General features: G+C 43.5%; 1 non-coding gene across 1 annotated transcript; it reads right to left on the minus strand.

Annotated features, from left to right (window-relative positions):
- Positions 1-11,200: 11,200 nt before the first annotated feature.
- trnat-ugu (transfer RNA threonine (anticodon UGU)) lies at positions 11,201-11,273 on the minus strand. The gene has a single exon. It is a non-coding gene; the product is annotated as a tRNA-Thr (tRNA).
- Positions 11,274-11,533: the final 260 nt, after the last annotated feature.

The following is an 11,533-nucleotide window of genomic DNA, read 5'->3' on the forward strand; positions in this document are numbered from 1 at the left end:
AATGTGGTCAAGTTTACATATATCCGTCAGAGACAGCAGATACTTTACGTTGAGAGGGGAGGAGAGCAAAGGAAATGAAACAAGAGGAGAGGAAAGGAGAGGAATCGTGGGCTGCGTCACAGAGTTCATAACCCTGTATGGTTCTTCTGCCTTGCTGATATAATCCAGGGCCTATAGAGCCAGCAGGCATCTCCATTTTCTGCTTGACTTCAACCTGCAAAGGTCAAAGAGAGACATTATCTCTCTTTGTCTGTTTCTCTCACACACACATATACACACACACACACACGCACAAACACAAACACTACACAAACGGGTGTGTGGGCTCACACACACACACGAAATACGAGTTTCTCTCGTATTCCCTGTCTCAAACACACACACACACCTACAAATAAATTCACCATTAGAGATGGTCAACACGTCTCTAGCCCCTTATCACCTTCCTTCCCTCGGCCACCTCAATCCCACTGGGGTATTGGCTTTGTGAATGAAGTGGCCAGACTCCCAGATGGCAGTATTGATATGACGAGGGGGACAGGTGCTGGGTGCACTGGGCTGCCTGCCTGCGCATCCCCAGCCTTCCATTAGGCTCCCTACTCGTAACGCGCTGGTAATGGTCTGTCTGTGCACTCTAATCAGAGACACACACACTCCACGCAGGGTAATACAAAATACAAACACACACTGAAAAGCCATCAGACACACGCAGGTGCACACACACAATCTCTACAGAGGCACAGCCACGTCGGCCACAGCTTCAGCCATTAGTCAGCTATCCACCACTAAGCAACACATCATTCTGCACCAGATAAAAGAAGCACCCATTCACATGTAGAGTTCAAACAAAAGGTTAGATCGCCCAAAAGTCAGCTGGGGAAAATTTTGTCACTTTATCAGCTCCAATCCAATCTGCCCTCACAGCCCTTTGCAAATTAGATTGCGGTTGGAAAAAAGACACACACCAAACAAAAAACCCTACAGGTTGATTTCTGTTCTGTCCCCCAACCAAAGCAGAAACATCAAGTGGTTTTTGTACCCCCAGCCGCTAACAGTTTAATGGCTAATGTGATTAGGACGTGATGTACACCGCCCAGAGGCACTGAGGGGAGTAAAGGGATTATCCATGTTGCTCGACTCCCATGCAGCCTGCCACAGCCAGAGTCCCGGTGCAACTCAGGGCAAAAGGGTTAAATCCTCCCCCCTGAACACACAGAATGGAAATGTTAAAGAGCAGCGCTGTGTAGCTAGAGGCGTAAGGAACGAAAGGCCTTTCCTTTATTTGGAGGGACAGATGAACGGAAGGAAAGAGATAAAACACAAATTGACATTAAGACATAAACCACAGAGATTTTCCACCCTGTCTGGGCTAATTTTCCACATGAAATTGGTATCTTCAGAGATGTGGCATCTTGGTTTTTTCTTCTTCTTCTTCTTTTTGTTCTTTCCAAACCAGTATGGCATAAAAGAACGGGCAATAAAAGGTTGACATTTACAGTATTATACATGGCATCCATTTGGGTCTCCGGAGGCTGATAGAATTCATTGATTAGTTCATTTGGAGAAGAACTGGAAGTCTACAAGGAGGTCGACAACAGAGTCTCGGCATATTTGATTAGCTGTAAGTGCATGAACTCTGCGTTCACTCTTCGATGAAGCTGTTAAATACAAGTTGTACAGGGAAACAAGAGAACACTGCAGTAGCCTAGTAGCCATTTACTGATCCTGACTGGAAAAGGCCTCTGTGATTCAATCCCAGAAAATGAAAACAGCCTGTGTTTGATGGGGTTCAAACGAATCTTCTCTCTAAAGAAGACGCTGAACGAGAAATAAACTGATATTGGTCCATCCTCCCCCCATTTCTCTCCAACCAAAATCCATTACTAGAACTAGACAAAGATTACATTTTGAAACTGCTCAGAGAGAGCTTTAAATGTCCAGCCTACCTATTCCCATGTACTAAGTAGGACCTCAGCAATACGAACATGTCAGGAATGAAGGTCGTTATAATGTACATTACCAGTCACACACCTACTCATTCAAGGGTTTCTCTTTGTTTGTATTATTTTCTACATTGTAGAATAAGAGTGAAGACATCAAAACTATGAAATAACACAAATGGAATCATGTAGTAATCAAAAAAGTGTTAAACAAATCCAAAATATATTTTATACTGATGACAGCTTTGCCTTGATGACAGTTTTGCACACTCTTGGCATTCTCTCAACCAGCTTCACATAGAATGCTTGTCCAACAGTCTTGAAGGAGTTCCCACATATGCTGAGCACTTGTTGGCTGCTTTTCCTTCACACTGCGGTCCAACTCATCCCAAACCATCTCAATCGGGTAGAGGTCTGGTGATTGTGGAGGCCATCACTCTCCTTCTTTGTAAAATAGCCCTTTCACAGCCTGAAGATGGGTTGGGTCATTGTCCTGTTCAAAAACAAATGATAGTCCCACTAAGCGCAAACCAGATGTGATGGCGTGTCGCTGCAGAATGCTGTGGTAGCCATGCTGGTTAAGTGTGCCTTGAATTCTAAATAAATCACAGACAGTGTCACCAGCGAAGCACCCCCACACCATCAAACCTCCTCCTCCATGCTTCACGGTGGGAACCACACATGCGGAAATCATCCGTTCACCTACTCTGCGTCTCACAGACTCGGCGGTTGGAACCAAAAATCTCAAATTTGGACTCATCAGACCAAAGGACAGATTTCCACCGGTCTAATGTCCATTACTCGTGTTTCTTGGCCCAAGCAAGTCTCTTCTTCTTATTGGTGTCCTTTAGTAGTGGTTTCTTTGCAGCAATTTGACCATGAAGGCCTGATTCATGCAGTTTCTTTAGAACAGTTGATGTTGAGATGTATCTGTTACTTGAACTCTGTGAAACATTTATTCAGGTTGCAATTTCTGAGGCTGGTAACTTTAATGAACTTATCCTCTGCAGCAGAGGTAACTCTGGGTCTTCCTCTCCTGTGGCAGTCCTCATGAGAGCCAGTTTCATCATAGCTCTTGATGGTTTTTACGACTGCACTTGAAGAAGTTCTTGAAATTTTCCAGATTGACTGACCTTTATGTCTTAGAATAATGATTGACTGTCGTTTCTATTTGCTTATTTTAGAGCTTTTCTTGCCATGAGGCAAAGGGTGGCTACTTTGAAGAATCTCAAATATTAAATATATTTTGATTTGATTAACACTTTTTTTGGTTACTATATGATTCCATATGTGTTATGTTATAGTTTTGATGTCTTCACTGTTATTCTACAATTTGAAAATAGTAAAAAGAAAAGAAAACCCAGGAATGAGTAGGTGTGTCCAAACTTTAGACTGGTATTGTATGTGATCCAACTTAAATGGACTGTTTCATCAATATGTACACACATAATGCTTGAGGGACACAAATGGCACTCTATTCGTGGAATGACCCAAGTCACAGGGATTCTACTGTACCATGGAGCTAGATTTTTGGTTCACTGGATATTTCTCATACTATTACTAACAGTGCAAGTTGCTAACCTATTCAACTTGACAATTGGAGAGAATTCTGAATACGGTTCTGTTTGAATGGACTGAAATGAACAGCTTTGTGTGAGTAAAAAAAACAACATACTAAGCTACTGGAGGTCCATCCTGGTGGCGCAGTGGACTAATTCCATGGGTAAAGAGTAGAAGATCATATGTTTGAATCTCACTGATGCCATTCTACAATACAACAATGAATGTGTTTGCATGTTTAATGCCTAAGCAAATTCATTTCATTGTGTCCTCTGAAGATAAACAACAACCTGGAAATGGTTCCAATCCTATTTTCACCGTTCATTTTTAGAGCTACATCATATGAGGTCTGTGTTTTGTGTAGGCTTACCCTGGCGTGACGTTTTGATAACTGTGTAAATCGTTCTCGGACAAGGTGCACTACATGACTTAAAGTATGTGGACATCTGCTCTTCGAACATCTCATTCCAAAGTCATGGGCATTAATATGGAGTTTGTCCCCCCTTTGATGCTATAACAGCCTTCAATGTTCTGGGAAGACTTTTCACTTTCTTCCATTCAGCCACAAGAGCATTAGTGAGGTCGAGCACTGATGTTGGGTGATTAGGCCTGGCTCGCAGTCGGTGTTCCACTTCATCCCAAAGGTGTTCGATGGGGTTGAGTTCAAGGCTCTGTGCAGGCCAGTCAAGTTCTTCCACACTGATCTCGACAAACCATTTCTCTATGGACCTTGCTTTGTGCACAGGGTCATTGCCATGCTGAAACAGGAAAGGGCCTTTCCCAATCTGTTGCCACAAAGTTGGAAGCACAGAATTGTCTAAAATGTCATTGTATGCGGTAGTGTTAAGATTTACCTTCACTGGAACTAAGGGGCCTAACCCGAACCATGAAAAACAGCCCCAGACCATTATTCCTCCTCCGCCAAACTTTACAGTTGGCACTATGAATCCCTCTTCACCATCTGGCAGGCCAACGGACTAATCTCGCTCTCTTGGCATCCACCAAATCCAGATTAGTCCGTTGGCCTGCCAGATGGTGAAGAGGGATTCATCACTCCAGAGAACGCTTTTCCACTGCTCCAGAGTCCAATGGTGGCAAGGTTTACACCACATAGATAACTACCTTAGCATTTTTGTAAAATTACTTTTTTAATTACCCCCTACCTTTGTAGCAAACTAGCTAACCTTAGGTCTCTCTGTCAATCAGAATCAATGATGGTTCTGTGCAATGTACTGGATTGAAAACCCCTATTCCAATAAGCACATTTTTATCATTTTCCAACCTCTGTAAGCGAGAGGCTTCCCTGTGGTCATGTGATAAGGTAAGCTCAGTTTGTTAGCTGCTAACAATCAATTTTGGTTAGGTCAAAGATCTGTGGTTAACAAGGTGTTTATGAAAATATGTTAGATTACCACTGATTGTAGGTACGTGTACAACACATGTTACCTTCCTTACAATTAAAAAGAAAACCAGCATAGACTAGCACAATGACTGTTGTGATCTTTTTATTGACATGTGTTTAATGAGCTAGCCAGCTATTTTTTTCATTTGGTTACATGCCAGCTAGCGTTAGCCCACCAGGGAAGGGATATTTAGCTAGCTAGTTGACATTAACTCACCGTTCGTGTAATCAGACTTGCTAGCTAACGTTAGGCCGGCACCATGGCAAGGATAGTTGGTTAGCTAGCATGTCACGACTTAGAAAAGTCTGACTACACGAGCGGTGGTCTAACAAGTTAGGAACCTTGGTTGGCTAGTTAGCTAAATTAGCTAATATTGGCTAGCTAGATCACAAAGGACTTGTGGGCTCAAATCAAATCAAATCAAATATATTTATATAGCTCTTCTTACATCCGCTAATATCTCAAAGTGCTGCACAGAAACCCAGCCTAAAACCCCAAACAGCAAGCAATGCAGGTGTAGAAGCACGGTGGCTAGGAAAAACTCCCTAGAAAGGCCAAAACCTAGGAAGAAACCTAGAGAGGAACCAGGCTATGAGGGGTGGCCAGTCCTCTTCTGGCTGTGCCGGGTGGAGATTATAACAGAACATGGCCAAGATGTTCAAATGTTCATAAATGACCAGCATGGTCAAATAATAATAATAGTAGTTGTCGAGGGTGCAACAAGTCAGCACCTCATGAGTAAATGTCAGTTGGCTTTTCATAGCCGATCATTAAGAGTATCTCTACCGCTTGTGCTGTCTCTAGAGAGTTGAAAACAGCAGGTCTGGGACAGGTAGCACGTCCGGTGAACAGGTCAGGGTTCCATAGCCGCAGGCATAACAGTTGAAACTGGAGCAGCAGCACGGCCAGGTGGACTGGGGACAGCAAGGAGTCATCATGCCAGGTAGTCCTGAGGCATGGTCCTAGGGCTCAGTTCCTCCGAGAGAGAGAAAGAAAGAGAGAAAGAGAGAATTAGAGAGAGCATACTTAAATTCACACAGGACACCGGATAAGACAGGAGAAATACTCCAGATATAACAGACTGGCCCTAGCCCCCCGACACAAACTACTGCAGCATAAATACTGGAGGCTGAGTCAGGAGTGGTCGGGAGACACTGTGGCCCCATCCAACAATACCCCCGGACAGGGCCAAACAGGCAGGATATAGCCCCACCCACTTTGCCAAAGCACAGCCCCCACACCACTAGAGGGATATCTTCAACCACCAACTTACCATCCTGAGACAAGGCCGAGTATAGCCCACAAGATCTCCTCCACGGCACAACCCAAGGAGGGCGCCAACCCAGACAGGAAGATCACGTCAGTGACTCAACCCACTCAAGTGACGCACCCCTCCTTGGGACGGCATGGAAGAGCACCAGTAAGCCAGTGACTCAGCCCCTGTAATAGGGTTAGAGGCAGAGAATCCCAGTGGAGAGAGGGGAACCGGCCAGGCAGAGATAGCAAGGGCAGTTTGTTCCTCCAGAGCCTTTCCGTTCACCTTCACACTCCTGGGCCAGACTACACTCAATCATATGACCCACTGAAGAGATGAGTCTTCCGTAAAGACTTAAAGGTTGAGACCGATTCTGCGTCTCTCACATGGGTAGGCAGACGATTCCATAAAAATGGAGCTCTGTAGGAGAAAACCCTGCCTCCAGCTGTTTGCTTGGAAATTATAGGGACAATAAGGAGGCCTGCGTCTTGTGACTGTAGCGTACGTGTAGGTATGTACGGCAGGGCCAAATCGTAAAGATAGGTAGGAGCAAGCCCATGTAATGCTTTGTAGGTTAGCAGTAAAACCTTGAAATCAGCCCTCGCCTTAACAGGAAGCCAGTGTAGAGAGACTAGCACTGGAGTAATATGATCACATTTTTTGGTTCTTGTCAGGATTCTAGCAGCCGTATTAGCACTAACTGAAGTTTATTTAGTGCTTTATCCAGGTAGCCGGAAAGTAGAGCATTGCAGTAGTCTAACCTAGAAGTAACAAAAGCATGGAGACATTTTTCGGCATCATTTTTGGACAGAAAGTTTCAGATTTTTGCAATGTTATGTAGATGGAAAAAAGCTGTCCTTGAAACAGTCTTGATATGTTCGTCAAAAGAGAGATCAGGGTCCAGAGTAACGCCGAGGTCCTTCACAGTTTTATTTGAGATGACTGTACAACCATCAAGATTAATTGTCAGATTCAACAGAAGATCTCTTTGTTTCTTGGGACCTAGAACAAACATCTCTGTTTTGTCCCCATACAAAACATAGAAACAGTTTTGTTCCATGAGTGCTTTGTCATTTGACTAATCAAATGACCTGTGAAGTCAGTTAGAAATGTCAGCAAGGGATGGAAATTAAGCTAGCCTGAGGCATTTACTTTTCAGACTGGGCTAGTAGACAGTGTTCCCAACTACCCTGACACAGCAGTGAAATTTTGCCTTTTCTAACATCGCCTGCCACAGATATAGGACCTGAATGTAGAAATCGTGGTCTGCTGGTCAGTGCCCCAAATCCCTATGTTACATCCCTGCATGTCAATCCCTTTCAGACGTTCCCCCTATCACTGTTGGTCCTCCTCAGTGACCTGACGGCTGAGGATTGTAACTTTCCTCTTGAGAATTAGAATCACAAAAACAGTCGTATAGCTAATCGCAGTACTTCACCTCTTTGGAAAATAGTACCCTAGACTGTCCTGATCATCTAGTTGAGCGTTCCAGATAGTTCCTCCATCCCAGCAGAAATGTCCCATCCACAGAGTAGGGTTTTACACATGCAGATAGACCAAAGCCCAGTCTATTATACCATTACTACAGTCAAGTCTGTGGGTTATGGTATTTTCATATAGATGTTACCATTTCAGTAATCAACTTAGCTTGCTAGTAAAAGTAACTTTTACTAGCTACAGACCCGAGTGACAACACTTGGGTCTGTAGCTACCATTTGCTGGTGGGAAAGAGATATGGCCCTGTATTCACCAGAAAAGGTAGCTCATTCACCATGGCAGAAGAGGAAGATCCAGACTGTTGATTGGGAAACAAGAACAAACAATGAGACAGGAGGATTGGGTGTTGAGTATGATGAACAATGCGTTTCCTGTCCCGATAAAGATGGTGATACAGGATGGAAAAAGATCTACTACTGACCAAATGTCTCTTTGTTTTCCAGTACAATGGGAGTGCATCCCTTAGGCCATCCAGTGCATGGACATTCTGTGCCAATGTGCCAGACCAGCCTTTGTGATTGAAATTACGTTAACTACGTTAGTTGGCTGCTTTGAGAAAAACTTTAATGTAATATGTCCTATTCTGGGAGCCTATTGTTTTTGTATGATCTTTATTCATTGTTCACTTGTTTTTCAACAATGTCAGGTATAAGCAGGGATGACTGGGTCCTTCAGCAAGTAAGACACAGGGGTTAAGAAGCATAACATAACACATCTACATAACATGTATATCTGTTATTTGAACATAACAGATCTACATTGCCACTGTGCCCATAATAAAATGTGATGTGGATTGTGTTGTACTACTAAATGAAACTGAGGAGATGTACTCAGACCAGCCTTTGTGATTGAACTTACATTAACTACATTACTTTAGTTGGCTGCTTTGAGCCAAACTTGTATGTAATGTAACCTATTCTGGGAGTCTAGTGTGTGTGTGTGTATGAATATTTTTGGACCATTGGCTTCCCTGAAAAGAGGCACTGACAGGAGGAGCACTTTGAGTCTGTCAGAGGTTGTCACGCTGGATGGGGATAGTAAAGGAGGCTTTGGTGGTCCACACAATGAAGAAGCAGGTGTCCCTTCCAGTGATGTCGAACTAACCTTGAATCTCGTGCCAGTAAGGATGGTCTTCATCCTTCATCTTACAGGCTGTAAGAACCTCCCTCCTTGATATAGACATCCTTTGACTTCACTGCCTCCTCAATGGTAAGGTCCCTTGCACCATAGGGACACTTGACCTCCACCTCTGCTGTGTTGCCCACCAGACCATCCAGTGAGGCACCCAGGATCCCAGACCCCTTGACCCAAAGCCCTGACTCCTGCACATCCATCCCGGTAGCCATTTGCCTTGATGCCTCACTGGATGGTCTGGTGCCCTCCTCTTCGTTATATGTGCACCACTTTACAGACAACACCCCATCCAACAACTGTGATCTGAGGACCCTTTTAGCAGTGACAGAGTAACGTGCTTGGCCCTAACCACTGCTCCATAATTGCTGGCCGTTGTCGTGACGTTGCCATCATTAATGTGTTTGACTGTTATTTTATCAAATCAATTAACAATTTTTAATTATTACGATGATTATATTAATCATGTAACAATTAACTCATTAATAATCTTTGGGCACCACGGGAAAAGTTATTTAACAAGTTACTATCTCCCGAACTAAACTCTAAAGATGTCACGCCCTGATCTGTTTCACGTCTCCACCCCCCTTCAGGTGTCGCCCATCTTCCCACTTCTCTGTCTGTTTGTTGCCAGTTTGTTTTGTTTTTTCAAGCATACCAGCATTTTTCATGTCAGCTCCTATCTTTTTAGCCTCTCTTTTCTCATCCTCCTGGTTTTTGACCTTTGACCTTTGTCTGTCCTGACCCTGTACACACCCGCCTGACCTCTCTGCCTGTCCCTGACAATGAGCCTGCCTGCCGTCCTGTACCTTTGTTCCACCTCTGAATTACTGAACTCTACCTGTTCCTGACCCTGAGTCTGCCTGCCATCCTGTACCTTTGTTCCACCTCTGAATTACTGAACTCTACCTGTTCCTGACCCTGAGTCTGCCTGCCATCCTGTACCTTTGCCTTACTCTGGATTATCAACCCCTGCCTGCCTTGACCTGTCTTTGCCTGCCCCTGTTGCTCCAATAAACATTGTTACTTTGAAAGTCTGCATCTGGGTCTTACCTTGATTCCTAATAAAAGATATAAATATCTCTTACATCAGTCAGTCAATTCATGAATTCTTATCTACCTCATCAATCTCACTCTGAACGTTGTAATATCCTATAAATCTGCACGAACCCTAGTCTCCATGATGAATCAGCGATACACAAATTGGCTTCATTATTTATTTACTAACTAATGAAATAATCACACAGAAATACATAAACACACACACAGGATAGATTATACACTGAGTATTAACATGATGCAATGAAAAGTCCCTAGTGGACTAACCCGATATGACGGCTGGTTACACAATGAAAGAGGATGGGGAATGAAAGAGCAGGAGGAGGAGAGACAAAGAAATTCAACTATCGTACATACAGTTGAATAATACGCTCATTGTAAATGTGGATAATTAGCACCCTAACAACCGCCTAATTCGGATTTAGAAGTGCAAAGTATATATTTATGCTTGTATGTCTTTGTCGTCTCGCTCTGTTGAAATCGCCCGATCAGTCTGTGGCGAATAGTTTGACAGAAAGTCTCTGGTTGTGTATGTCTCCAGTTGTCCACCGGAGATCACCATGTCCTTTGTAGTCATAGCTTCTTGGTCTTGGAGTGTCTGTTATTACGTATCTTCCAGAGGTGTACCATGCGGTGTTCAGCAGGCCTTGTCCTTCTCTCTGTTTGTTTAGAATATATATCCTAGAGATACCTATAGTGGTGAGAGGAAATTGTTCTTTGTCTCTCGTCTTCGGTCGAGTTTCCTAGGCTAACAGTGCATAAACAGCTGCAGGCTGAATGTTCCTGTGTAGTCTTCTTCCTCTTTCAGAGGGTCTAACAAGTTTCTGGTATTGTAGTTTCAAACCATTTTGCCATATTCAGCTCGCGCTGTTTTTCTTCTGGTCTTTAGTTTTATACCAATTCTCAGCCGTGTAGCCACCGCTTCACATTGTCTGGTCCAATATGTTAATTCTTCAGCGAGTCCTTTTAAGCACTCGCCTTGGAGGGCGGTTCCATCCTGTTGCCATAATGTCTGTGCTCACGTGAGCGTGGTTACTGACTTGGCAAAGTTCATATAAAAAAGCATTATCTCATTTAGAAGGCCAAAATCCCATTTCAACTTCTCACAAATAGTTTCATAGTTAATCACATAAGTTCCACAACATTTAGATGTAAATCTGATAACTGGGACATATACATTTGTAGAGTTACCGTTATTTGGTTATACTGTCCGTAATGATATCACAAAACAACAACTTATTTGACATTTTTTAGGCGAGATGCAATGTTGACATTTACATTACATTTAAGTCATTTAGCAGACGCTCTTATCCAGAGCGACTTACAACTTGGAAAGTTCATACATATTCATCCTGGTCCCCCCGTGGGAATTGAACCCACAACCCTGGCGTTACAAGCGCCATGCTCTACCAATTGAGCCACACGGGACATGATTATTGTTTAGAGCCCTACAAACCATTTACCACATTATTTACATTAGAAATATTATTTCAATGTCCAACCTTTTGATGTTACAGTACTGCAAAATCTCTCTCTGTTGTAACAAAGGGATTTTTAACTTTCATTTCTGCAGAGTGGGATAGATAGTTCCTGCAAGGTATTTACGGCCGTCATAAAACTGTCCAACCTCCCCCTTCCGCTCTGATCCTCACCCAGGAGGGAAAGTCATGACACCGCCTACCTCCCTT

Source organism: Salvelinus fontinalis, chromosome 9, assembly GCF_029448725.1.
Source record: "Salvelinus fontinalis isolate EN_2023a chromosome 9, ASM2944872v1, whole genome shotgun sequence".
Lineage (NCBI taxonomy): Eukaryota > Metazoa > Chordata > Actinopteri > Salmoniformes > Salmonidae > Salvelinus > Salvelinus fontinalis.